A 27,341-nucleotide genomic window follows, 5' to 3' on the forward strand; every position below is an offset into this window, starting at 1 on the left:
AAATTTTAAGTTCTTGTAATATTATGCCTTATTGCTTTTGGATTTATTACAGTGTTATGTACACCTTTTGGCATCTCTCATATTGTGGGATTAATTTCACAACTGGGTTGTCATGATTGCAATACCAGGGTACCTGCCCACCAATGAAAGGCCAACAAGCCTTGAAACTGTGCCATCTGGGAGGTGGTGTCCACCGAGAATAAGTAACAATAGTCTTCTTTATTTGTGAAGGATGATCACGATATAAGATACAAATTATCACGATATAAATTGCAATGATGCCTTTGCACTACTATCATAATTTTTGTTTTAAGAGCTATCTGTGTATCTACACCAATATTTAATAGATAAATAAATCTGTTTATAATGAATGCTGCTTATGAGAACAAAAATCACTTTAAAAAGTTTATTTTATTTTTTTGTCATCCTTTTATTTTTATTAAAACAAATGTATTTTAAGTGAAGTCATTTATTTGATCAATTTTTTTATTTATTTGTTTTTTAATATTTTAGGGGAGGGCACAATTTTTCATTCTTGCCTCAGGTACTAAAATGGCTCAGCATGTGCCTGTATTCACAAGATAACACGATATTGTAGACTGACTCAGGTTCTCACATTTTTCTGTTCGAACAGAAATTTCGTGAGACGTGAGCAGAGGAGCAATTTCTGGAGGTCACTACATAAAACAATTTGCAGTTCCTGGTTTATTGGGCTTTTCTGTTAGTGCAATTTAATTATAAATGAGTAGTAAACTCGATCTTATTGCATTTGCAATGTTATTAAGGTGAAATGTGTTTCCCTTCCATGAAATCTTCAATCATAAAAAACAAGTAAATTTTCAGAATCTTTTCTTTTTCCTATTTTTTAAGCTATATTTACTGTAATATTTATTTATTTATTAGAAATTTAATATGTTTAAACCTCTGCTAGTAGTTTTATTGGGTTTCTAATTTATTTTTTTAGTATTTTACTTACCAGACTGAACACTTGAGTGTTCTGTTCATATCGCCTCCTCGTGGTTTGGGATGGACATCGGAATCAGCCATTACTGTGTTGATCAGCATAGAATGCCAATCAACACAGTAACATAACACATTCTACTCACATGCTTTTTTTTTTTTTTTTTTTTTTCCAGAGTTCTTGTAACATCACAGAGTTCACTGGTGGATCTGAAGTTGTGGAGTACCACCTGTAGCTCCACAACAGATATATATATAAGCAGTTCGTTGTGTTTTTTTTTTTAAGTACCAATTATCAACAAAATTGAAAATATGAACATTGATTGCAATAAATAAACACTAAACATTCATAAATACGCGTTTCAAACCATGCACTTAACTACTATTGTGTACTGTATGACACTAGCAAACTATGACAGCAGTTTGCTAATTAATTACAGCATGAGGTTTCTACAACTGACACGTCTACTTCAAGCAAACAATAAGAGCTCACAAATGAAGACCTTGAAATGTCAAAATGTGAAGAAGCTGAGGAAAAAGAAGATTTAATAGCTGAAATTCCTGTTCGTTCCATCACTCTCAAAGGGGCTTGACGAAGCTTTTTCAACACATAGAAAAGGCAACTGAGATTTGAGTCACAAGATTAAAATTTCAACCACACTAGAAAGGTTGCTACAGATTTAAAAAATGCATAATTATGCATGCTATCATGAAATTTATAAAGAAAATAGAAGACTGTCTTGGAAACAAACGACTCGAAGCATTTCTGAAAAGATGACAACTTGTACTTCCAACAAGTACCAAACCAGCAATGAATGATGAATCATCAACGAGTCTCCATTCAGTCAATTATGATGAAGAATAAACATTCCTTAACATTTATGACATGAATAATTTCTTTATTATAATTTGCTTGATTTTAAAGGCTATCTTTTTAATTTCTTTGGACAAATAAGTCATTGTTTAAACATAAACTACTGTTTTGTTGACCTTTATTTAACATTACTATGGTCAAATTTCATTGTTGAGAACGTAACCCCCTGTTTTTACATTATGTCTATGGGAAATTAATTGCCACTTTACGAGTGTGTGCTAAGAACAAATTAACTTGTAAAGTCGGGAGCTACCTGTATATATCCAGGCAGTACAGACTGACCTCGATATAACGAAAATGATCGTTCAGTTGAAAAAATTCGTTAAACAGAAATTTCATTTATAAGGAAATATAGTAAGCGATGGGAAATAAATTGGGAATGAATAAATTTTCTAACATTTTATTAATACAATACATATTAAGAAATTACTACCTTCGTGGCATGTACAATATATTAGTACACTAAGAATTATTTCGTAAAATATTTGGTTATTTTTTGTTGTATTTCACCGGATTTTACTCTACGTCGTTCATAAAAATGTTTGCATTTGTTTACACTCAATTATGTTTCTGGCACATTTTCTTCACATTGAAGGCCTCAATGCAAAGTTTCAAATGCTGCTAACATTTCCCTGTTTGTAAGGTTTAATATTGCCTTTGTTGCCCTCATTGTTATCCAACTTATAGTCGATATTGTCACTAGTTCTTTGAATACTCAAGAATTTTGGAGTTACTCAGTTATTCAGCTACTATGACATCATTATCAACTCCTAAAAATTTGTCAAGAACAATTTCTCCGCTGAACAAACCTCTCGCTTGGAGTTCTTCCCAAGATTGCTCAAGTCTTGTAGTAGTTCATCCCTCTCATTGATGTTAATTGGGGTTTTAGCAAAACCTGATTTTGCAAAACAATTCATAATCATTATTTTCATCACATCTTGACTCCACACTTTTGCCAACTGTGATATACATATCCAAAAATCTATAACAGAATCTATAGGTTGGTTGGTGGTTTCTATTCTCAGTATAATTTTTTTTCAGAATGCACCTTCAGTAGTGCATTTTCAAATTCTTGATAATGCCTTGGTCTATTTGCTGCAGTTTAAACAAGGTATTCAGAAGAAAGAAAAACTTCACACTGGTAAGTTTCAAAATTACTAAGGGACATTGTCAACAAGCAACACAATTTTTCTGTTTTCTTTCATCATTTTTCTATCAAATTTAAAATCCACTATTCAAAAATTTCACTTGTCATCCAAGGTTTGTTGTAGTCCAAATCTAACAACTTTGAAACATCAGGATTGTTTACTTTTGCCTTATTACCAAAAGCCACATTTTTCTTTACCAGCCATATTTGCACCAACCAAGACTAATTCTCTCATTACTATTTTTACCACCTAAACATTTATCACCTTTAAAAGTCAGTGTCTCGTTTGGCAAACATCTAAAAAATAGATCTGTTTCATCAACGTCAAATGTCTTTGAGCTCATAGTCCTCCATAATTTTTTTTACAAAACTGTTCGTTTCCAATGGGCATATCAGTTTACTCAGCGTAAACAGTATTAATTAAATATAATCACCATAATGCCACTTTTCCATATAAGTTATTGTTTAGATTCATTATACTAATGATTAATCTCCTCATCCTTATTGTAAATGTATATTATGTTATAGTCAAAACCAGAAATTCATTATTTTGAAAATGATTAGCCAATTATTGAATGATATACCTAACCAGTATGAAAAATGACTATCTGAATGTTATTAGTTCCGGTCGATTATCAATTATTGACTGTTATTGGCTTGTCAGATATTAAATAATTTTAGCTTTTATTGTTGTATATATAGTCTCATTTTTATCATATAAATTTTCATAATAGTAAAACTGTCAAAAGAAAAACAGCTAGCTATACATAATGTCTTATTACACAGTGCAACTGGATTCACAACCCCACTTTCACCAGAAATAACTATCGAATAAGCCATGGCGCTTTTTAAATTTGTCTAGCCAACCAGAACTGGCTTGGAATGTTTTATTCCCCAGAAAAGATGCATATTTCATAGCCTTTTCTTCTATTAATGCCCTGACATTAGCATGTTTTGGTCTGGAATCAACTTCAACCATTTAAAAATTGCTTCTTCTACACCTTCACATATATGCATAATTTTGCACGTTTGTGACTGGATCCCATTTCCTCAAAGAGTTTAACAATCAAAACAGTTTTTCAGAATGGTTAATGCTGAAAAACTCATAGAATCTTTTCAAAGCTGGATATGCACCACCACCACCACCACTGAAAACATACTAACTGATTTCAGAGAAAACATAGCACTGCAAAAATATGATAAACAGGATAAACCTGGACCACTTCAACAGCAAAGTAAAAGAATTGCAAAATAAATTTGTGATCACAAGCACAGACAAGGCAAACAACAATTTCAGCATTATCTGTAAAAAATTCTACATAGAAACAAGGCGCCTCTGTAGCCAGGTGGGAAGAAGCGGCAGTGCGTAGCACATGCTTCTTGATTAGACCTGGGTTCGAGCCCGTCACCACGAAATATGGAGGATGCGGAAGGGTCAAGGAAATGACCACTGCATATTCCCTGTTATGGCCATATTCCCCCAAAACGCAATATGGCCTTTCGTTGCTAATACTCCTAAAAAAAACCCAAACATCAAACAATCAAAGAGGAATTGAATCACAATGCCACATACAAATATACAAGCACTAATTCAAACAGCATCAGCAAGAAAATCTTGGCCATGCACAAAAAGCTCAAAATAAAAATAGACAGGAAACAATACCCATACATATATTGGATACCTAAATTTCACAAGGTACCTACCAGAAAAATATTTATTACATCAGGCAAAAATAGTTACTTAAAGTACTCTAGTAAGATAATGGAAGAAAAATTAAAAGACATAACCAATGAAATCAAGAACTCCAGAATCATCACTGACAACAAAAAATATTTGGAATATATCAAAATCCAAAACAATAACATCAAAAGTATATACACGTACAATTTTAAAAACCTATTCACAAGCATTTCTCACGACAACCTAACCATAGTACTCCAGCAATACTACGAAAAATTTCACAAAATTATTAAATGCAACAAACAATATTGGAATGACCTCATCAAACTCAGTATAAAAGGCAACTACGTACTCATGGAAGACAAAATATAAATACAAAGCAGGGGGATAGCTATGGGTTCTAGCAGTTCTTGCTCCATAGCTAACCTTTACCTGCACCATTATGAAAGCAGAATCATAGATAATGTTATATTTTACAGATATATAGATGTCCTAGTGATAAACAATGACAACTTTGGAACAGGAAATTTACCCAACAGACCTGGCTATAGGATGCACAAACCCGCATAACAACCAGCAAGCCATCTATTTAGACAGCGAAATTACTATCAACCAAAACATAGTATATACACGTCACTATGATAAGAGAGACCTCTTCAACTTCACTACTATAAAGCTAACACACTGGGAAAGCAATATGGCCAAACACATATGTGGAAACACCATAAGAAATCAAACAAACAGGTTGTTAAAAATATATATGCAACAATATAAATAGCACAAAAGAAGCCATTCAAAAACTTATAAAAACATTCATGATAAACAAAACACCCACCCAATACAGCAGCCATCATATAAAGATATGCCATACACGCTTACCTAAGAGCAAACCACCCTAATACTTTCAATGAATGTATGTTACCACATACATTCATTGAAAATACCCTAGAAATGCCAAAGCAATAAATTATTTTATCCCCAAGTTTTAAACAGGTTTATTGCGCTCAGACGAGGCTCATCGTCTGACTGCACTACAACCTGAATCCAAAAAAAAATACCCTCCAGATTAAAATACAGACAAAACTCACCTAGTAAGAGGCTGTAAATATGTAAATAGCTATGCCAAGGGCATATACGTGCTGTTATGCCTTAGAAAAGCTATACCGGCACAGTCCAAGGTATGGCAAAAGAAAATGTAAGTACAATATGTAATAAGTGCATAAATTCCAATGTTAACATATCACATATAGAATTAACAGCATAATAACCAACCAATCGCCAAAGTTGCACCCAACCACTTAAAAATCCCCTCCCCCACTACAAGCATTAGCATAGGATAACGGGGCCCGAAGCTAATACACCATCAATCACAGTAAGTGTGACTGTGCGGCCAAACTTTGCTACATATAAAACATTTAGAAGGAAGGCAGTTCCCCCTTTCTAAACTACATCTACTGGACTAGTAACAATGAGTAAGAACCTTCACATATTCGGATACATACCCGTAGGGCTTTGTGTCAACTATTCTTAGTTTGCTGCATAGAACGCCAACAAGAACAAAAAATATTAATACAAAAATTTTAATATTACAATATAATTAATATAAACATACTTAGACTAAAGACTAGCAAAACTGGTATAGTGGCAACAGAAACGGGTATGTATGATTCAAATGGGCATTACATCAAATGTGCCATCGATCCGCTCAAAGTCCCCAACAAAGTAGGGGATTGATGACCACATGATGGAATGTATTAAATTAAAGTGCATAATAATATTAAATTTGTATTGGAATTTAGAATAAGAATAGTTGTAAGCATAATCATTAATTTTGATTAGTTGTTAGCTGCAGGTAATGAAAAATCATCAGCCAATTGTAATGAAATTTTCCTTACCATTAATTTAAAAGCTACATAAATATATGTTTATAGGCCCCTACAGAATTAAGATAGCCTTCATGGGCTAAACTGATCACCTGAACCGTAAGCACGCTAATACCTATAGGAAAACACTATTTACCGAAAACATTCCACAATTAATTATACATTTAGATAATATATATATATATATATATATGAGGTGTTGATTGTCATTATGATACTGTGCATCTGCATGAGTGTCTTTAAAAATAAAAGTAGACTCTTGATATTTTAATACTTGTGCTAGTCCACCCATGATTCTAAAGGGGGGAAAAGGTTAGGTTACTCCCTCCATTTTGGGAGAGGTTCAAGCTCCCATGGAATTCAAGTGGAGGTAACCTGACCTTTTTTTCACCATTAGAGCTATTTTTGAACAAGAAAATAAAAATACAGTCATAAAAAAATTTGTTTTATGAATGTATTTCAAAATATGACTGTGATTCTAAAGAAAAAAGGTTAGGTTCCCCCTCCACTTCAGGAGAGTTTCAAGTAGAGGTAACCTGACCTTTTTTCACCATTATGGAAAGTGTTCATTAGGGAAGTTACCATTCAGGTTCTGAGTGCTACTAAACCAATGTTATTGTGTGTTGTTTCGTGCACCAATCAGCACATCATTTGCCACGACTACCTGTCAATCAATATATTGTTCTCGACTTCTGCTCCAGACCGACAACACCTACCGTCTGTTTACCGAGCGAGCAGCACTAGAGCACCATATCGGGAAACTAATTTTCTGCACAAGTTATCTGATGTTTCTCGTCATTCTTGTGTTGGCTTTCTTTACCTTCGCCCTTTTTTTGTTTTAATTACCTATAATTTTGTAATTATTTATAAGATTATATTATAATAAAATTTTTTATTTAATTATATATTAATTTTCTTCATAAACTCAAATTTAATTAAATACCCTCACTTAACACTTCCTCGCACCCTTGGGTACTGTTTTTTTTTTTTTTTAATATATATATATAGAACTACACACTAGTAAGTATTTAACTTCATGGTTATATTTTTAAAAAATGAACATGATTCAAATAAATTAATCTGTAATCAAATTACTCAGGGATGAGACAGATTATGAAAAATCTTTGGTTTAAAGTGCAAAGAAACTTTGCTTATGTTAATCCTTAAAAAGAAAGAAAGATGAATCTCATTGGCCCACTGAATATAAATGACATAATTACTGATGACTGTACACATTTCTGACAAAATGAATAAATATCTTGGACCTACATTCACACACGAAGTGTTTAGAAGTGGGAATAGCAGAATAAATTAAGATTTTATTTAACTGCATATGTATAATTATTATTATCATCATCATCATCAGCCATATGGTACAAGGAAGCCTGAGGCTTAAGCTGCACCAGCCAAAAAAAAAAAAAAAAAAAAAAAAACACCACTCCCAAGACACCTTATGTGTGTGTGAGAGAGAGAAGTAGAAAGGAATCACCAATAAAGATAAGAATGATATCCAGCTCAGGACCCTGGGTTTGCCAAGCCCATACTCATCAGATGTGAGCCCCTAGGGTGAATATGCATTTAGTTCCTCAACTACCTAATAATTAAATGATTTTATGGTAACTGAAAGGATATTGGAATAGAAACTGTTGAAGCAAAACATGAACAAGATATCTGAGTTTTAATTTTATCCCCCCAGAGCTAAAGCTGTACCATTGGATGATATGACGCTGCACCTGGAGCTATTGGAATTTATACAATTATATTAAAAGAAATAATACTGAAAGTATCCTTGGATTGAGAAATTACAAATTGAAGAAGTGCAAATTCCTCTCTCTTATTCCCAAGGGTGGTTGTTAGGGGAAGTGAGTAATTACAGACCTAGAAGCTTGACTTCTGTGCCAGGAAAAATAATGGAATTAATCATTAAAGAAATAATGCAAAATCATTTCAATAGGAATGGAGCCATAAGACTGTCCAGTTATTAATATTAAGTAAGCTAAATAAGAACTCAACACATACGCTACGCTATCCACAATGTAACTGCGTGAATTTTCACTAGACAAGCCTAGCAGCTGTGCAGCAACAAGATAGTCATGTAGTTAAATGGATTTGTAATAAGCATACGAAGAGGGGTGCATAATAATAACATTTAGATTTTGACTAATCTATTTTTTATATATATTTAAAATTCATTGTGATCGACCGAAATTAAAGCCACGATCAACCTGCTAGCCACCCCCTGCTTTACAGAATAGGATAATTACCTCTTTGATTCCTATTGGCAAAGTTCCTAGCAGCCTGTATGCACTGCTTGTAGAACTTCACATCAGACTGTACAATTACACCTGATTTACCTTCATCAATATCTTTGATAAATATACAAAACAAACAGTGGACCCAACACCGAACCCTGTGGGACTCCACTAATAACATTAGTCCAAGAAGAGCAACACCCAATGATTACCACCCTCTGTCTTCTCCCACTCAACCATCCTTATCCATTGTAGCAACTTACCCTTAATACCATTCTGCTCCAATTTGTACAGCTTTGTTTATGTGTATCAAGCATGCCTCCTCATTTTGTAATTGTTCTTTATTCCTTAAAATTAATGAGTAAAATACTTAAAAAGGTGTGAAAAGTAAGCATCCTGGTGAAGACACTACAGATTCAGAGAGAAAAAGAAAAGCAATATAAATAAACAGAGGTGGACTGTGTCAAAAATTCTTACCCAGGAAAATTTGTAGTGGCCTCATACTAGAGTTTATGGCCAAAATCACACTGGCTTCCAGCCGACCGAGGTTTCCCCAGTACAGCTTATGGCCAGTCCGCCTCTGTCAATAGAGAAAGAAATATAAAATTGTGAAATGCTTTGAGCAAAGTGAAAGACCATGTAATATTGCACATGCTACAGGCCTAAATGAGCCAATGCCGAGAATTGGAAAGAATGCAGAGAAAATAAAAACAACTTTCATAGCAGGAACAATTCAAAGTGTAATTAAAATCTATTAGATCATGACACAAAGAATTGGAAGAAATGGAACGGCTGTCATCTGTTTGTATAGAAAATCAAACAAAGAACAAGTTTGCTTACGACAGAAGCAAAAGCATTAGCAATATTTTATTATGTAATAGTCGTAATAAAATACTTACATATTTTATTATGATTATTTATTGTGTTTGGTGATGTTTTGGTTACAAATGTGTTTAATCTTGGTGGGTCGGCAACTAACCCTATTTTTCCCATAAGGCCTGTTTATATTGCATGAGGGTTTCTAGGAACAACTATCGTGCTATACGAGGACTGACTGTATATGATATCAAAATTATTTTTTGCATCCAGTTCCTTTGTAACCACGTCATAATATCCAATCAAATTTGTCAGGCAAGACTTTCCCTTAACAAACCCATGCTGTCTGAATTATTGCTGCAGTCTTGTCTAGATGATCCTGCAATGCATCTTTAACCAGTGACTCCATTATTTTCCCGGAACAGAAGTTTAACTAGTCTGTAATTACTCGTGTCACCCTTCAATCCCCCTTTGTGAATTGGGGATACATTTGCACATCTCCAATCCACGGGGACCTCTCCTGAGTCCAAGAATGCTCTCATAATTATGGCTAAGGGTTTGCTTACTTCTTTTGCAGCCTCCTTTAATATAACTGGATAGATCCCATCCACCCCAGGTGCCTTTCTTATATTTAACTTCAACAATTTCTCCTCCACTTTGCTCTCAGTTATTACAAAATCATTAAGCACCCTGCTACAATTTGATAACCTTCTGCCATTTTCAAACCTTAATAACTCCTCATGTGTGAATGTAGATGCAAAATACTCATTCAGTTTGTTTGCTATCTGAGCAGGATCATCAACAGTCGAACCATCGATAAAGTGGACCAATCAGATTCAGTCCCTTCCTTTTAGAGTTTATATAAATAAAGAAATCCTTGCTGTTTTTCTTAGCATCCTTTGCCAAAGATTTCTCGTAATCTGCCTTCGCCTGCCTAACCTCCTTTGTGACTTGATTACAGACTAGCTTATAGCTGATAATTTATATGCATCCCATGCTTTTTTCTTCTCTGCCACAAGTCTCATTAGTTCATTTGACAATCATTTAGGCCTAAACCTTGAACAATATTTCTTAATAGGTATGAAACTTTTAGCAGCTTCCACGTTTAATTCCTTGAATGCTTCCCACTTAGAATTTGCTGTTGGTAACATCTTCAGTTGATCCTACTGTACAGAATTTAAAAACTGTCTGAGACCACTGTAGTCACCTTTATGGAAGCAAAAACCCTTTCCTTTACCCCTGATGGTAATTATATCTTTAAGTAAATCCCACATCAGTACACTGTGATCACTGCCACCTAGTGGTTCCTTTATCTGCAAATTCTTAATACATGAATGATCACTGCAGATTAAGAGTATTACCCTCTCTGGTTAATATGGGTAGGCAAGTGCGACATTTAGTGAGTTTGGTGTGATATAAACACTGGAAATACAAAAATGAGTAGGAGTGTGTTATAAGCCTAATAGCTCTGATGAGTACAACCAATAACTGTGCATACAGAGAGTGGGCCAGTAAATCACAATATCTTATTATAATTGGGGGGGGCACTATTAACTTTCCAGATATTGAATGGAACTTGTGGGTTGATCACTCACAGCAGCCAGACTTCTGTGGATTTATTGGCTGACTGTTGTCTACAACAGAATGTCAGACAAGCAAAGAAAGATAGACAAAACTCTCAATATGATTATCAGCGACTTTTCATGTATTAAAAATCTGCAGAAAAAAAGAACCAATACGCAGCAGTGATCACAGTACATTGAGGTGGGATTTACATAAAGATGCAGATACAGTCAAGGACAAAAGTAATGGATTTTGCATTCATAAAAGTGATTACAGTGGTCTCAGTTTTTAAATTCTATGCAGTAGGACCACCCGATGATGATGATATGAACAGCAAATTCTAAATACTAAGCATTCAGAGAAGTAATCAGAAAAGCTACTAGACTTTTTTTATACCAATTAAGAGATAATGGTCTATGCCTTGTATCTCTTATACCAACTAAGTAAGAGATACTGTTCAAAGCATAGACCAAAATGAATCTAAGATAAACTAATGAACTCATGGCAGAGGGAAAAAAATGCATGGGATGCATATAAATTATCAGATGACAGAGAAGACTAGAGTACATATAAACTAGCCTACAATTAAGTTGGAAGTTAGGCAAGATAAGATTAGGCAGTTTATGAGAAATCTGTTGAAACAAGAGCAGCAAACACTTATGTAAACATGAATGAATCACATTTACATTAGATATGAATCTAACTGGTATTAGATATGATCCAGATCAGGTTTTAAATAAAATCAATAGATATTTAGCATCTAAATTCTCACAAGGAATTTTTTAGCAATGGGAATGCCAGAGGTTTATCATATAGAAGCAGTCTCTCCGGTTGTGCAAGGCTCATGGGAGCCTTGCACAATCTCTCCTGAACCAAACTGATGAGAACCTTGTCAATCAATTAGGCTCTGGGGAGATTGTGCAAGCCTCATGGAATAGAATTTTTTTTAGCATGGTCTGTACTTGTTAACAGGAGAGACTGCTTCTACAAGGATGGGATACACTTAAATAGAAAGAGTGCAAGAATATTTGCTGATGCTATAGCTTGGAGTGGATACACAGATTAACAGTGCCACAGCAGAGTTGGAAGGGATTGTTCCGCTGCTTCTATTGGAATGAGCAGCAGCCGGGAAGGCAAGTTGCTAAGGATCCCAAGAGCTGCTGGGAATCATCACGAAAAAAGTAAATACATGGGCTGCATTAGGGCAAATAAGAGTAAGAACAAGTGCATGCATACTTGCATGTACGCCAATGCTAGGAGTAGAGTAAACAAATTTGATGAGCTGGTAAAAACATCAAAGGCAGATATTGTAGAGATATCAGAGATATAGTATCACACAGATATAGAGATGGCGAAATTGTAATTTGGAGAGCACAGAAAGGATAAACAGGACAGGAAGGGAGGAGGGGTTTTGCTGTTAGTTAAGAAACAAAATCTAAGGCAGTGCATCAGATTGACATTGGTGGACAGTGCAATGTTGAGTCAGTTTGGTGTGACAATAGCACTGGGAAAGCAAAAATGAGGGAAGGAGTGTGTTAGAGACGTGGTGTCACGCAGATATAAGGAATGTAGAACTGGAATTTGGGGAGTACAATGTGTACAGAAAGGATAGATAGGATAGGAAGGGAGGAGGTGTTATGCTGTTAATTAAGAAAAACATAAAATCAAAAGAAGTGCATCCAGTTGATATAGAAGAACAGTGCACTGTGGAGTCAGTTTGGTCTAATGACTCGAATGAGTACAATGAACAGTTGTACAGAGAAATAGAGTAGACTAATAAATTAGAATGTCTTATAATGGGGGATTTTAACTTCCCAGATATTAACTGGAACTTGTGGGTTGGTCACTCACACACTAGTAAGACTTGTGGATTTATTGAATGATTGTTTTCTGCAGTATGTTCGAGAGGCAACCAGAGAGGGTAATACTCTTGATCCGGTTATCAGCAGTGATCATTCGTGTATTAGGAATTTGCAGCTAAAGGAACCACTAGGTGGCAGTAATCACAGTATACTGATATTTACTTAAAGATATAATTACCATCAGGGGTAAAGGAAAGGGTTTTTGCTTCCGTAAAGAAGTAGTGGGATGAGTACAGTGGTCTCAGACAGTTTTTAAATTCTGTACAGTAGGATCAACTGACGATGTTATCAACAGTAAATTCTAAGTGGGAAGCATTAAAGGAATTAATCGTGGAAGCTACTAAAAGTTTCATACCTATTAAGAAATACTGTTCAAGGTTTAGGCCTAAATGGTTATCAATTGAACTAATGAGACTCGTGACAGAGAAGAAAAATGCATGGGATGCATATAAATTATCAAGCGACTCAGAAGCCTATGGCAGATATAAGCTAGTCTGTAATCAGGTCACAAAGGAGGTTAGGCAGGCAAAGGCAGATTACGAGAAATCTTTGGCAAAAGATGCTAAGAACAACAGCAAGGATTTCTTTATTTACATAAACTCTAAAAGGAAGGGGATGAATCTGATTGGTCCACTTGATATTGATGGTTCGACTGTTGATGATCCTGCTCAGTTAGCAAACAAACAATGAGTATCTTGCATCTACATTCACACATTTTATTAAGGTTTAAAAATGGCAGAAGGTTATCAAATTGTAGCAGGGTGCTTAATGATTTTGTAATAACTGAGAACCTTGTCAATCAATTAGGCTCTGGGGAGATTGTGCAAGCCTCATGGAATAGAATTTTTTTTAGCATGGTCTGTACTTGTTAACAGGAGAGACTACTTCTACAAGGATGGGATACACTTAAATAGAAAGAGTGCAAGAATATTTGCTGATGCTATAGCTTGGAGTGGATACACAGATTAACAGTGCCACAGCAGAGTTGGAAGGGATTGTTCCGCTGCTTCTATTGGAATGAGCAGCAGCCGGGAAGGCAAGTTGCTAAGGATCCCAAGAGCTGCTGGGAATCATCACGAAAAAAGTAAATACATGGGCTGCATTAGGGCAAATAAGAGTAAGAACAAGTGCATGCATACTTGCATGTACGCCAATGCGGAAGCGAAGAGAAAAGTGGAAGAGAAATTGTTGAAGTTAAACATAAGAAAGGCACCTGGGGTGGATGGGATCTATCCAGTTGTATTAAAGGAGGTGGCAAAGAAACTAAGCAAACCCTTAGCTATAATTATGAGAGCATGCTTGGACTCAGGGGAGGTCCCCACGGACTGGAGATGTGCAAATGTATCCCCAATTCAGAAAGGGGGATCAAAGGGTGACAAGTAATTACAGACCAATTAGTTTAACTTCTGTTCCGGGTAAAATAATGGAGTCACTGGTTAAAGATGCATTGCAGGATCATCTATACAAGACTGCAGAAATAATTCAGACACAGAATGGGTCTGTTAAGGAAAAGCCTTGTCTGACAAATTTGATAGGATACTGTTGCACATGCAAGACTATTGTACAAATTGGAGCAGAATGGTATTAAGGGTAAGTTGCTACAATGGATAAAAGGATGGTCTAGTGGGAGAAGACAGAGGGTTGTAATTAATGGATGCTGCTCTTCGTGGACTAATGTTATTAGTGGAGTCCCACAGGGTTCGGTTTTGGGTCCTCAGTTTTGTATATTTATCAACGCTATTGATGAAGGTATATCAGGCTTAGTGTCAAAGTTTGCAGATGATACAAAGGTTGGCAGGGTTGTTAATGGCAATGTGCTACTGCAACAGGATCTAGATAATTTGGGCAGATGGGCTAAGGAGTGGCAACTGAAATTTAACCTTGACAAATGCAAAGTACTGCATATGGGTAGAAGTCACCCAAGAGAAACGTACCAACTGTGTGGTACTACACTTAAGGTGGTAGAAAATGAAAAAGACCTGGGAGTAATTGTGCAGTCAGATATGAAGTTTTCTGAGCAATGCAGACAGGATGACCGGGCAGGTCATGGGGTTTTGTCAATGATATATAGGAATTTTGCTAGCAGGGAAAAGGGGCGATTCTCCCTCTGTATAGGGCAATGGTCAGGCCACGCCTTGAGTACTGCATACAGGTCTGGAGGCCTCATTTTAGGAAGAATGTAGATTTGCTTGAGCGTGTACAGAGAAGGGCAACAAGATTGGTGAAGGGAATGAAGGGATCCTCTTACCAAGAGAGGCTTAAGTTCTGCAAATTGCACTGGAGAGTAGGCACCTGGTGGTGATCTGATTGAGGTGTATAAGGCCATAAATGGGTTGAGCATGCTGAATTCTGATGGGATCCTTCCACTTGTTCAGATTATGAACCTAAGGGGGCATAAATTCAAATTAAGAAAAGACAGATGTAGAATAGATGTGCGGAAATTTGCCTTTAGCCAGCGGGTAGTTAATTGCTGGAACAAACTTCCATCTCTCGTTGTGGAAGTTGATTGGTTAAAAATAAATTTAAGGAGAAACTGGACAGACATTTGGAGGGAATGGTGTGATTTTTTTTTTTTTTGGCTGGTGCTGCATAAGCTCATACACTTGCTTTCTTGCATCACATGCTACTACTACAGGTAGAATGACTCTGATAAGTATAAAAAACTATGAAGAAATAGTGGGCTAGTAAATCAGAATGACATAAGCACTGGGAAAGGAAAAAATGAGGGATGGAGTGTGTTACAGGTCGAATGACTCTGATGAGTACAACAAAAAACTATGAAGAAATAGTGGGCTAGTAAATCAGAATGTCTTAAATTAAGGGATTTTAACTTCCCAGATATTGATTAGAACTTGTGGATTGCTCACTCACACATTAACAAGACTTTTGGGGATTTATTAGATGATTTCTACAGCAGCATGTTCGAGATGTAACCAGAGGGAATAATACTCTTGATCTGATTATCAGCAGTGATTATTCATGCATTACGAATTTGCAAAAAGAGGAACCACTAGGTGGCAATGATCACAGTATATTGATGTGGGATTTACTTAAAGATGGAACTACCATCAGAGGTAAAGGGAAGGGTTTTCACTTTCGTAAAGGTGACTACATTGGTCTTAGACAGTTTTTAAATTCCCGAAAGTGGGACCAACTGATGTTACCAACAGCAAATTCTAATTGCAGAGCATTCAAGGAATTAATCTTGGAAGCTATTAGGCTTTTCATACAAACTAAGAAATACTGTTCAATGTTTATGCCTAAATGAATGTAGAATGAAGTAATGAGACTCGTGACAGAAAAGAAAAATGCATAAGATGCATATAAATTATCAGGTGACACAAAAGCCCATCAAGCCACAAAGGAGATTAGGCAAGCAAAGGCAGATTACGAGAAATCTTTGGCAAAGGATGCAAAAAAAAAAACAGCAAAGAGTTCTTTACTTATGTAAACTCGAAGGAAAGGGATGAATCAGATTGCTAAACTTGATAATGATGGTTTGCCTGTTCTTGATCCTGCACAAATATCTAAAGTGAATGAGCATTTTGCATCTACGTTTACAGATAAGGAATTCTGTAGGGAAATGGAGGACAGAAGCTTATTAAAGTGTAATAGGCAGCTAAATGATTTTGCAATAACTGAGAGCAAAGTGAAGAAATTTAACATAAGAGAGAAATTAATAAACATAAGAGAGAGAGAGTGGAGAAATTAAACATAAGAAAGGCACCTTGGGTGGACAAGATCTATTAAGTTATATTAAAGGAGGCAGCAAAGAAACTAAGCAAACTCTTAGCCATAATTATGAGAGCATCCTTAGACTCAGGGGAGGTTCACACAGACTGGAGATGTGAAAATGTATCCTCAATTCACAAGGGTGGGGGGGATCAAAGGTGACATGAGTAATTACAGAACTGGTAGTTTAACTTCTGTTACAGGGACTAACTACAGTAATAATTCAGACACAGCATAGATTTGATAAAGGAAAATTTTATCTGAACAATTTGGTACTGCAATGTGGTCATAAAGGAATAGGATGTAAAATATAATTTTGATATCATATACTTAGATTTCAGGAATGCTGCTGATACTGTTGCACATAAAAACTGCTGTACAAATCTAATTGAAGCAGTGTGGCATTAAGAGCAAGTTGCTGCTATGGATAAATGGATGGTTGAATGGGAGAAGACAGAGAGTGGTAATTGATGGACACTGCTCTTCGTAGACTAATGTTAATAGTGGAGTTCCTCAGGATTTGGTGTTGGGCCCATTGTTGTTTTGTATATTTATTAATGATACTGATGAAAGTATATCAGGCTTAATGTCGAAGTTTGCAGATTATACAAAGTTTGGCAGTGTGCCACTGCAACAGGATCTAGAAAAGTTGGGCAGATGGGCTGAGAAGTGGTAACTGAAGTTTAACATTAAAAAATGCAAAATACTGAATATCGGTAGCAGTAACCCCAGAGAAATGCACCAACTGTGTGGTACAACACTTAGGGTAGTGGAGAATGAAAAAAACCTAGGAATAATTGTGCAGTCGGATATGAAGTTTTCTGACCAGGTCATGGGGCTTTGTCAATGATATACAGGAATTTTGCTAGCAGAGATAAGGATGGAATTATCCCCTATTATAATTTAATGGTCAGGCTGCATCTTGAATACTGCATACTGGTCTGGAGGCCTCATTTTAGGAATATGCAGAGTAGCTGGTACAGAGAAGAGCAACAGGACTGGTGAGTGGAACATAAGGTTGGTGTTACCAAGAAAGGCTTAAGTTCTGCAAATTGCAGCTTCTGGAGACTAGGCACCTGCAAGGTGATCTGACTGAGATGTACAAGGCCTTGAATAGTTTCAAAAGGCTCAATACTGATGGGATTCTTCCTCTTGCTCAGATTATACACCTGAGGGGGTACAAACTCATATCGAGGAAAGACAGTTGTAGAATAGATGTGCAGATTTTTGCCTTTACCCAGTGGATGATTGCTGGAACAGGCTTCCATCTGTTTTTGTGGAAGTTGATAGCTTAAATAAATTCAAGGAAGAACTGGACAAACTTTTGGAGGGAATGGTTTGGTGAAATGTGAAGATTATTTTGGCTGATGCTATATAAGCTTCCTTTCTTGCATCATATGCCTCTACTAATACGAAAATTCTAACAGGGGGCTAAATGATTTTATGATAACTAAGAGGAAACTGAGAGAAATTACATTAAGCCATAATTATGAGAGCATCTGTGGACTCAGGAGAAGTCCCTGTGAATTGAAGACATACAAATGTATAGACAATTCACAAAGGGGAAACAAAGTGTGCAAAAGGGTAATTACAGACTTGACTTCTGTTTTCCAATGAAAATAATGGTGTTGCTGGTTTAAAAAAGTAATGCAGGACCATCTAGACAGGAATGCAGTTACACAGCAATAACAACATGGATTTCTTAAGGGACAAGCTTCTCTAACCAATCGGATTGGGCACTCTAATATAGTAAAAGACACTGGTACAAATTTTGATATCATACACCTAGATTTCAAAAAAAGCCTTTGATACTATTACATAAAACAGTGTTTCTCAACATGTGTGCCACGGCGATTGGTGTGCCGTGGAAAATGCAAATAAACAAAAAATAATATATCCAAAACAAATAAAAAAATTTGTTTATTTATGCTGTGCCGATATGAGTTCTTTCAATGTAATCTCATGTTTAATTCCTAGTACTAGATCTGTTAGTACTAGAAAGTGGACATGGAAGAGTCCAAATGGATTAACAACTAATGAAATCTACTTCATCCTCACTAACAGAAGATATATCGTGAATGATGTTACCGTCCTGAATAAGGTAAATGTTGGAAGTGATTACAGAATGGTAAGATGTACACTTGATATAGATGTAGGAAAGGAAAAAATTGACTCTAGTAAATAATACAAAGGTCTTTGAGATAACAGAAGAGGAGAAAAAGCAGTATGTACTGGAACTTAAGAACAAGTTTGAGCTTCTGCAGACTGCTCAGGACCAAGATATCGACGAAGAATATTACACTTTCTGAAAGTGATATAGCCCAAGAAACCTATAGGGAAAAAGAAATCCAAAGAAGAAAAAATTAGTCAAGAAACACTTTCCTACATGGAAAGTGTTTCTTGACAAATTTTAACACTGGCAAGGAGAAAACTGAGTTATGAAAATTGAGTTATACTGAGTTATGCAAAGCCATTAGAAAGAGACTCAGAGGGGACATAAGAAAATTTATCACAAGAAAAGTAGAACAAGCATTAAGGGAAAACAAAGGATTTAAAATCAGCAGCCATGAACAGTAATACAGAAAGACAAATGATACTGAAACTGAAGAATAGCGACGGTGTACTTATAAATAGCAGAGAAGGCGTAATTCAAATAGCAGAAAACTACTATAGAGAATTATACAAGGAGCGAGGGAATGATGCCAGCAGTGGGGAAGATGGATCGAAAATTAGCAACACACAAACGACATACCCAATATTCTTCCTGATGAGGTAGAACATGCATTGAAGAAAATGAAGAATCAGAAAGCCCCAGGGGACGATGAAGTTACTGTAGATTTGTTAAAATTGGGAGGAAGAGACATAACACAAAAACTGGCAAGGCTCTTCGCAAAGTGCATTAGAAAAGGTGCGACTCCTACGCAGTGGAATAATGCAATTATAGTTTTGCTGCATAGGAAAGGAGGTAAATCAGAAATTGAAAATTATAGACCAATTAGCTTGTTAACACACATCTACAAGCTGTTCACTAGGGTCATTACTAACAGATTAGAAAAATCATTTACAAAAACGAAAAAAAAAAAAAAAAAAAAATATATATATATATATTTTTTTTTTTTCCCCCGTTTGCACACCAGGTAAGATGCATGCGAAGTTCCTTCAACATCAGTTTTCGAAGTTTATAACGCAGCTATGAATAGAAATATTTTCTTGAAAGTTCTTAAGATCAAATATACATCCATGAAACTGCTATTCCGATTTAGTCCTCTAGAAACAATTACAATAAGGCGAACTTTTTTTTTATGAAATGCGCATTGTAGTGATCAGTTTTACGACACTTTTTTTTTTTTTTCCTTCCGTTTCCAGTATAGCTTCCAATTGATAAATTTTCTATATTTTTTGTTAGTAGATACAATATATACTGAAGAAAGGAAGTGAAATATTTTTGTTTTTCAAAACCAATTCGTTGCAATTCATTTGTACAACAATTACAAAAAGCAGTTGTTGTTGTTTGGTTTTTAGGATCATTAGCAACTAAGGCCATATTGCTCCAGGGATATGCGGTGGTCATTCCCTGACCTTTCCGCATCCTCCGTATTTGGTGGCTCACGGGCTTGAACCCTGGTCTAATCAAGAAGCATGTGCTCAACACTGCTGCTCCTGCCCACCTGGCTATGGAGGCACGAAAAGCAGTAAAAGCAAAATGTTGTGACAGAGCGACAATGCAAAATATTGTTCGCAAGTAATGATGCTCAACTGTTTGTTTTCCACGAAAATTGTTTACAGTTTTATTTTCTCCTTGGATCACCCTGGTAATGCTAATGACGTAAGCTTGACCAGTCAATTATATCTCCACGTCTGCTGATTCGTTTGAGACAGATTAGGCGCGAATTTTAAACTAATGCCGCAGCGCGTTTCATCTTCAAAGCTTCCAAGGTCATTTTGCCAACATAATAATTCATAAATTGATATGTGATTGTACATTTTTGCTGTTTAGGAATAAGTTTCATTACAATCACCAGTCGAAAGTGTGATAGATAAGTGGAGTCATAGAAAGTGTAAATTAAATCTTTTATTTTGTGAATATTGTCGCAAATTTTATTACTTCATTATGTCTGAATCTAAGAAGAAATGTCGGCAGTACAGTATTGAGTATTTGAAATATGGCTTTATTCAGTCTCCTATGAACCAATTATTACCTATGTGCTTGATTTGCCAAAAAAGTATTTTCAAATGAAGCAATGAAGCCTTCTAGGTTACAAGAGCATTTGACTAAAATGAATGCCGACGAAAAGGATAAAGATTTGTCCTATTTTCAAGTACTAGAAGAAAAATATTTTAAATGTCCAACTATATCAAAACTTTTTGCGTCATCCACTAAACAAGATAATCACGGATTACAAGCTTCTTATAATATTTCATTATTAATCGCAAAAGCGGGAAAATAAACACTGTGCTTCATAAGCCAGTGTCAGATATCATCAGAAAAATTCCTTTGAGCAATAATTCAGTGCAAAAAAGAATCGATGAAATGGCCGAAGACGTTGAAAAATCATTGTGCAATTATTTGAAGACATGCCAATTTTCTATTCAACTCGGGCGCCTCCATAGCCAGGTGGGAAGGAGCAGTAGTGCATATCACATGCTTCTTGATTAGACCGGGATTCGAGCCCATCACCACCAAATACGGAAGATGCGGAAAGGTCAGGGAATGACCACCGCATATCCCGGAGCAATATGGCCATAGTTGCTAATGCTCCTAAAATCCAAAAACAACAACCACCACCATTCAACTCGATGAATCAACTCTCCCAAATAATGCAGCACTACTGTTATCATATGTACGATTCATAAAAGAAGAAAAAGTTTGTCAAGAATTATTATTTGCTAAAAATTTGGAAGCAGATACAAAGGGAGAATCTATATTTAATACCATGAATAAGTTTTTTCAAGAGAAAAACATTCCTATTCATAATATTTTGTCTGCTGCTACTGATGGTGCTCTAGCAATGACATGTTGCCACAAGGGTTTCATAGCACATTTGAAACAAGCAGTACCAAATGTACTCGCTATACATTGTGTTCTTCATTGTCAACATTTGATTGCGAAGAATTTAAGTGAACGCCTGCATACATCACTCCATTACGTTATTAGAGCAGTCAACAAGATTAGAAGCAATTCATTGATTGACAGATTGTTTAGCCAACAGGTTGTTTAGCCAACTTCATAGTGAAAACGATGACGATTTCAATCGTTTGCTGCTTCACACAGAAGTTCTTTGGCTTTCAAAAGATATTTGTGTGAATCGATTTTACAATTTGTTTGATTCAGTACTAGAGTTCCTAGAAAACAGAGACGATGCTGTTCACGGATTGCGGGCCCACCTGATTACATCCAAAAATGACATCGCTTATTTGACAGACCTCTATGAAATATTTAATGAAGTCAATCTACAATTACAAGGTGATGAATGGAATTTAATTAAAACAAAAAACGTTATTATTGCCACTTCTGTGGAGAAACTTCTTCTGTTCAAGCGGAATCTAGGCCGAGGGGAATCTAGGCCACTTTTCAAATTTATCAGCAGTTTCTCTCAAAAAGGAAGATTTACTTACATACTACCACCACTTGGAGGTTCTCCATGCTGATTTTAATGAGCGATTCAAGGATATTCTAAACATGAATATACCAAAATTGGGTTCTAGATCCTTTCTCACATGTAAACACAGCAGGATCATCAAATTTAGAAGAGGAACTTGTTGAACTCACAACAAATGAAGAATTAAAAATAAAATTCAAACGTGGATACCAAGAGTTCTGGCTTCAGAAATCAATACCGACACTGTACCCTGGATTATGGGAAATAGTGCAGAAATTTTTAATTGCATTTCCATCTTCTTATTTGGCTGAGCGTGGGTTTAGTGATGTAGCGAATTCACTATCTAAGAAAAGGAACCGATTGCATATAACTGAGCGTGGTGATTTACGAGTGTTTTTAACGAAAGTTGAACCCGTTAAAAATATTAACAAACTTTTAAAAATGCATCAGGCTCATCCTTCACATTAATTTGTTATTTTTTCTTTGTATTTTTACTTTGTAAGTTTGAAATAAACAATTTTCTAATTCATTTGATGGTGTTTTAATTATTACAATAAGATTCTTACTAATATAATACAATCTCCTAATATGTATTCCGAATTTTCATATTTAAACCATTGTATGAAACTGCATAACGTTATTGGAGCATACACTTTACAATCTTTACATATGGCTATGTTTCATCAAAATCGGAATAGCAATAACTGTGTTCAAGATGAAGCACAATATTGGCCACTACTTTTTCAATAATTTAACGGCATAAGCAGTAATGTATCATTAGTTGCTATTTACGTCGAAAATATCAAACGGCTTGAACGCGGAAAACTGTTATAATGGGGGGCATTACAAAATTTGTCTTGCAAAGTGGGTGGTGGCCCAAAAACGTTTGGGAACCTATGGACTAGACAAAGACAGTAAGAAATTTAAAATCGAGAAAGGAGTTCGACAAGGAGAAAATATCTCCGAAGCTGTTTACTGCTGCCCTTGAGGAAGCTTTCAGAAGATTAGACTGGTCGCAGAAAGGAGTCAATGTGAATGGAGAGTACCTAAACCATTTACGATTTGTAGATGACATTGTGGTCATAAGTCACGCTCCCAAAGAATTAGAGGAAAATCTTAATCAGTTATGCACAGTTAGTAAGGATTTTGGACTAAAGGTGAATATGGCTAAAACAAAAGTAATGGTGAACAAGTATGCCATAGAAAGGGACATAATGATTGAAGGAGCAGTAACTGAAAAGGTGGAGTCATATACTTATCTGGGACAAGTTATTAGCTGTAATAATGATAAATGGCTGGAAGTCAAGAGAAGAATAAATTTTGGATGGATAGCATTCAGGAAATATAGTCACATACTGAAGAGCAATATCCCAGTTTGTCTGAAACATAAAATAATGAACCAATGTATACTCCCCAACATGACTTATGGAAGTGAAACTTGGGCACTCACCAAAAGAATGGAAGAGAAGCTGAGAACTACACAGTGAAGAATGAAACAAATTATATTGGGAATCAGACTGTTTGATAAGAAGAGAAACACATGGATTAGGCAGCAAACTCAAGTAAAGGACATTCTTATCAAAACTAAAGAACTAGAATGGTCTTGGGCAGGACACAGCTAGAAGACATGATGACATATGGACTAAGAAAATAACAGAATGGTACCCCCAAGAGGAGCTAGAAGAAAACCTGGAAGACAACGTCAGAGATGGATAGATGAAATTCATGAGTTTGTGGGTAGTAAATGGATGGCCATTGCACAAAACAGAAGGAACTGGAAAGTTGCTGGAGAGGCCTTCATCCTATAGTGGATTGAAAATGGCTGATGATGACTAGATCTGTTCAGCTTTATTCACCTGTTGATTCTTAGTACTAGATCTGTTCACTTTTTTTTTTTACCTTTTGATTCCCTGTACTAGAATTGTTCAATTTATTCCACCATTCTTATCACTTGAGGGTCTCTCCCATGCACCCCGCAGTGCATTTTTGCAGTTGTATATAATTATGTGCTTAAGCATAGGACTACGAATTAAGTGCAACTTGTAAGCAGCATAGTAAGAAATTTCCTTTGTGTTTTAAAAGTACTGTTTGTGTCTTTATCTCTAAAACGTCATATTCAGCTAATTCGTATAGAATAGGTATTTTCAATTAACTGTATTAGTTTCTAAAAGTAACTTTAATTTTTTTAGAAATTATTAGCGATGGATAAATATCTAATGAAAGGAAATCAGAAGAGGTAACTTGATAATGAGCTTGAAGAAAATGACAAAAACAAGCAATCATCAACATCAAAAAAGAAGAAAACATGATGATACAAAAAAGAAGAAAACATGATGATACAAAAAAGAAGAAAATATGATGATACTAGATACATTATTTGGTGCCCAAGATTGTCCTCAACCTTTGTGTGTGGTATGTGGTTTAAAATTGTCGAATGAATCAATGCTGCCAAGTAAATTGCAGCATCATTTTCTACGAAACACGAGAAGTTATCATCCAAAACTATGGAGTATTTTAAGATTGAAAGCCTCTACTAAAAAACCTGCAAGAAAAACTTAAGACTGCAAACCTTTGCACCAGATGGGTGAAATGGAAAGGAACCCCAGGGGCTCACATCTGGTGAGTATGGGCTTCGCACACCTAGGGTCTTGGTGATTCTCTCTCTCGTTAATTCAGAAATTTTTTTTTTTTTTTATGAAAACCCCAAACACGAAAGGTATCAAAACCTATAGTACTTAGTACCGTGCATGGGTTGATGGAGAAGTATTGGGGGGGGGGGGGACTTTGCTCTAGAGACACATGGGTTTCACCACTTCAAGCCTCCAATAAGCAAAGTGGTGGTATTTCACCGGTTGATGAAAGTCATCTACCACCTAATATGCCTCTACTAATGCTAATAAACACTGTACAGAATTTTATAATATGGCTAAAATAACTGATAAAGCTCAAGAAGCCATTTAGTAGCCGAATTGGTGGCAAAAAAAAAAAAATAAATAAATCTCACCTAATTGCAGAAAGTCTGATTTTATCAGCATGTTGGGTAATTGTGAAAGGTATTTTAGGAGAGGAAGCTGGGAAAAAAATTATGACAGTACTACTTTCGAACAGCAAATTACCATGCATTAAAAAGAAATGTCCGATGATACTGAAGAACATATTGTTCAACATAATAATTTTGGGCGACTGTTTACATTGCAAGTAGATAATTTACAGATATTAGTAGGAAAGCCCAATTAATAGCATTTGTCAGGTTTATCGAAAACGACACAATTATTAATTTTTTTTTTTTTAGAACTCTCTGAAAGAACAACCGGCCATGGAAGTAATGAATAATTATTTTAAAAAGGTGTGGTATATTATGGAAGTCATGTGTTGGCATTTGTACCGACAGTGCTCCCGCGATGACAGGAGCATTAAAAGGATTTGTAAACTTAGTAAACAGACACAATTCAAATATTATAACACACTGTTTTATATACAGAGAAGTTATAGTAGCAAAGACGGTCATACACAATTTAAAACTTGTACTTGATCAAGCAGTTAAAATGGTCAATTATATCAAAAATAGATTATACACAATTATACACAAAAAATAAGTATTTTTGGAAAATTATGCGAGGAACTGGAGTTGATTATTTTTCTTTAATAGTGCATACCGAGGTTCGGTAGCTATAAAAAGGAAGTGTACTTATGCATATGTACGAGCTGCATGAGAAATGCTCATATTTTTTTCACTGGAGCAATCGGAATTTTGCAATTATTTAAGTCCTGAAATTTGGTGCTGCATATTAGTTTTTCTAGCAGATTTATTCGTGCAACTAAATAAATTAAATATCAGTGTGCAAGGCTCAGAGGAAAATTTACTCACTTCTACTGACAAGTTGCTCGCCTTTAAAGAAAAGTTCAGTATATGGAAAAAATATGTAAATGAAAAAAATTTAGAAATGTTTCTCTTGACTGCCAAAATGAATTATACTAAAATAATTAAAATGTAATAAGCAAAACATTAGAGCTGTTAAAAACAAAAATTGAGCATTACTTCCTATCCCTTGATACCAAAAAATATTTGTAGGTAAAAGATCCATTTGCAACAAGAAACCTTTCAACGTTAGAACTAATCAGCAAGAGGAAGAAGAATTGGCCGAGATCTGTAGTGACTGGTTGCCGGAAATTCACTTTAATAACACTAATATTAGCAAATTTTGGATCAGAATTCACAATGAATTTCCACGAATTTCAGAAAAGGCAATTAGAATTTTATTGCTGTTTTCCACTTCCTACTTGTGCTACAGAGTTTTCCACTTTAAATTAAAAAAGAGAGAGAGAGACTAAAATCATTGAAGAGGAGCTCAGATTAAGCCTATCCACAATAAATCCTCGTATTAAAAAACTGCGTACCTCATTAAACCCAACCGTCTCACTGATTTGTAAGTTTTGTTATTTGGTTTTTAGGAGCATTAGCAACTAAGGCCATATTGCTTTGGGATATGCGGTGGTCATTCCCTGACCTTTCCACATCCTCCATATTTGGTGGTGACAGGCTAGAACCCCGATCTAATCAAGAAGCGTGTGCTACGCACTGCTGCTCCTTCCCACCTGGCTACAGAGGCGCCATCCGTCTCACTGATTAAAATGTTATAATTGTATATTTTTTGTTTTTATTTAATTGTGTTAATTTTTTATATATATTTTCTTGAAATTTCATGTATGTTTTAAATAATTTCTTTTCTTTTAAATTTCTTTTTAAAATTTTTTAAATTTCATGCAATTCGTGTATGTTCGAAAAAGAGACATTAAAAGCATTTAAAACAAATAATAAGTGTATTATTAAATATACCCAACAGAAATAACTTCCAGTTTGTGAATATATGTTATTGTTATTTGGTTTTTAGGAGTATTAGCAACTAAAGCCATATTGCTCCGGGATATGCAGTGGTCATTCCCTGACCTTTCCGCATCCTCCGTATTTAG

At 35.5% G+C, this 27,341-nt stretch overlaps 1 protein-coding gene across 1 annotated transcript in view; it reads right to left on the reverse strand.

Moving 5' to 3' along the window:
- Window positions 1-27,341, reverse strand: part of mRpS33 (mitochondrial ribosomal protein S33) — a 38,371-nt gene that overhangs the window by 843 nt on the left and 10,187 nt on the right. The gene's annotated exons all lie outside the window — the stretch shown is intronic.

This window comes from Mastigoproctus giganteus, chromosome 4 (assembly GCF_048544385.1).
Source record: "Mastigoproctus giganteus isolate SK-2022 chromosome 4, ASM4854438v1, whole genome shotgun sequence".
Taxonomy (NCBI): domain Eukaryota; kingdom Metazoa; phylum Arthropoda; class Arachnida; order Uropygi; family Thelyphonidae; genus Mastigoproctus; species Mastigoproctus giganteus.